The sequence below is a fragment of the Lepeophtheirus salmonis genome, chromosome 12 (assembly GCF_016086655.4).
Source record: "Lepeophtheirus salmonis chromosome 12, UVic_Lsal_1.4, whole genome shotgun sequence".
Classification (NCBI taxonomy): Eukaryota; Metazoa; Arthropoda; class Copepoda; order Siphonostomatoida; family Caligidae; genus Lepeophtheirus; species Lepeophtheirus salmonis.
Window position 1 is genome coordinate 9033348 of NC_052142.2, and position 3012 is coordinate 9036359.

A 3012-nucleotide genomic window follows, 5' to 3' on the forward strand; every position below is an offset into this window, starting at 1 on the left:
ATATGGAAATTATGAATGATATAACAAGGGGATTATTTTCTTCTTTTATCCAGTAAATTATTGTGGTATGATTAACATATTAATTAATTTGTCATTTCGTGCCCAGTTTTAGAAAAATATATTCATATTCAAAAAAGTAACTGTTCACAAGTAATTTTTAAAACAACAAGTAGAGTTTAGAGTCTTTGAACACGTGAGTTAGACAACTTCAAGCCTTGATTATTATTAAAACCAGAACCTTGTCTACAAGCTCTGTTCAAGTAAAGAGTATTTTACATCCAGTCCTAGTCAAATGATAAATTTCTTTTTTGTTCTCCAAATTGAGTCCTCGTGGAGTTTGAAGTCCCGTTTTAATAAGAACTACGTGTAACTACTATTGAATTGAATTAAGAGATATCTCGTCTTATTAAAATATGAGCATTGTCAATCTTTACGACGAATTCTAAACGAGTTACAAGTCTTTTATTTGAGTCCAAGTCAAATCATGAATTTCTTTTTTCTACTCCAAATCAAGTTCTCGTGGAGTTTGAAGACCCAATTTAATAAGAGCTATGTGAAGCTAGTGTTTAATTGAATTAGAAGATAAGGTCGAATGAAGTCTCAAAAGTTAAAGAGTTAGTGCGTTTCAAACCTCGAGTGTTATTAAAATCTGCACCTTGTCGATCTTTACGACGAAATCTATACGAGCTAAGAGTCTTTCATATTGAGTTCTAGTGTAATCTTAAATTTCTTTTTTCTACTCCAAATTGAGTCCTCGTGGAGTATGAAGTCCCAATTTAATAAAAGCTAAGTGCACCTAGTGTTGAATTCAATTGAGAGATAAGCTCGAGTGAAGTGTCAAAAGTTATGTCCAATATAATACGACTCCAAATCAAGTCGCTAGTTTTTGGGTACGTAAGTTAGTGAGTTTCAAGCCTTGAGTCTTATAAAAATTTGAACTTTGTTTATCTTTACGACGAATTCTATAAGAGTTACGAGTCTTTCATAATGAGTTCCTTGTCAAATCTTAAATTTCATTTTTCTACTCCAAATTTAGTTGTTGTGGAGTTTGAAGTACCAATTTAATAAGATCTAGTGCAATAAGAGTTGAATTGAACTGAGAGATAAACTCGAGTGAATTATCATATGTCAGGTCCAATATAATAGGACTTATTAGATATTTTAAAGTCTTATAAAATTTTTTAACCTTTTCGATCTTTACGAAAATGCTAGACAAGTTACGAGTCTTTCATATTGAGTTCTAGTGAAATCTTAAATTTTATTTTTCTTCTCCAAATCATGTTGTTGTGGAGTTTGAAGTCATAATTTAATAAGAGCTAAGTACAACTAGTGTTGAATGGAATTAAGAGACAAGCATGAGTGAAGTGTCAAAGTAAAGTCCAATATAATACGACTCCTAGTCAAATTGTGAGTTTTTGAGTACCTGAGTTAGTAAGTTTCAAGCCTTGAGTCTTATTAAAATTTTAACCTTGTCGATCTTTACGACGAACTATAGACAAGTTTGAGTCTTTCATATTTTCATATTGAGTCCTAGTCAAATCTTAAAATTCTTTTTTCTAATCCAAATCGTGGAGTTTGAAGTCTCAATTCAATAAGAGCTAATTTGTTCCTCCCTAATTATGTATTGCATGTATGCATTATCAATGCAAAACATAATTAATATATTTTAATATTTAATTTTAGACATCCATGACTATTTCACCACATGTAATCAAGGATTTTTCTGAAAATCCCTTGAAATATTTATTACAACATCATGACATACTCATTCAAAAAATGAATTTAAGTTCATCATGTAAAGTAGACAACTAAAACTCATTATTTTATCAATTTATTGTACTGGGATTACAAATATATAAATCTTGATTGAAATATCCGGCGATATTACTCCTTATTAAGAGCATCCCAAAATATTTCCCCCTGTTATTTATGCTTATATAACAACATATCATGAAGGATACACACAGTTACTAATTATAATGCTACACCCAATGCTACTACCCTCGTTGTTTTTGACTTTTATGGGTTTTCTGAGAACCATTTCTTGGAGCTTATCAACTATAGCTAATCCTTAAGTGATAAAAAAGTAATATTTATTGACCGTGTAATATTATATTATTATATATATTTACGTAAGTCTTTAAGTGAAGAAACTAATGTCAGACAAACTAGTTGCGAACCATCCAAAGCTACTTACCCCGTTGTTTTGACCATTTAAGCACTTGTTTTTGCCATTTATTGAGTTGTATATCATAATTCTTGATAATTTTAACTACAATAGAATCATATTTTATGATTAGATTGAAAAAAAATAAAAAATACTTACTGTTAGATGGTACAAAATTTAGAGTTCCATTTTGTAATTTAGTGTGGATGAATCTAAACATGCTGAAAATTATATTCACAGTTTACAATGGGGATATTTCTATAAATGACATCATTACCAACATCCACCATTAATTAATGATGGTTCATCGGGAAGGGAAGAATTTACCCGTGTATTTCTCCATAAATTTTTTCAACGTAGGATGATTAGCAATGGATAAGTTTATATTACATGTAATAAGCATCTTTGTGAGATCAAAGTTAAAGTCTGATATGATGTATTCATCGTTAACTTGATTTTATAGATGAATATCCATACTCTTGATATGAGATGAGGATAACGACGTTATTTTAGGCATTTTATTCCGTTCTCTATCGACTATCAGCATCTAATATTATATTAATATTGAATAATAAAGACGGGAATGATAACTTTCTTTATTGAAGAAGATGTATATTATTTAATCAATGATGTCATCAGTATTTATTCCCTTCTCCTCGCACGTTTTTTTTTTTGATGGAGATGGGGTCATCATTTTGATGAAGTTATGCCCCTTGATAGATCAAAATCTAAAGTCTACCAAATTAGGCTTGTATTTGACCGGAGATGTCCAAAAGTTGAAAAAAAATTAATCTTTTTTAAAACACGAATTTTAAAAATGTTTCGAATGTATTTCAGCTATTTAA

At 29.8% G+C, this 3012-nt stretch overlaps 1 long non-coding RNA gene across 1 annotated transcript; it reads right to left on the minus strand.

The window, feature by feature from the left end:
* Positions 1–1846: 1846 nt before the first annotated feature.
* LOC139906666 (uncharacterized) lies at positions 1847–2490 on the minus strand. Its single transcript, XR_011782368.1, has 3 exons — positions 2327–2490; positions 2133–2272; positions 1847–2070 (listed from the first exon to the last, which is right to left on the minus strand). It is a non-coding gene; the product is annotated as an uncharacterized lncRNA (long non-coding RNA).
* Positions 2491–3012: the final 522 nt, after the last annotated feature.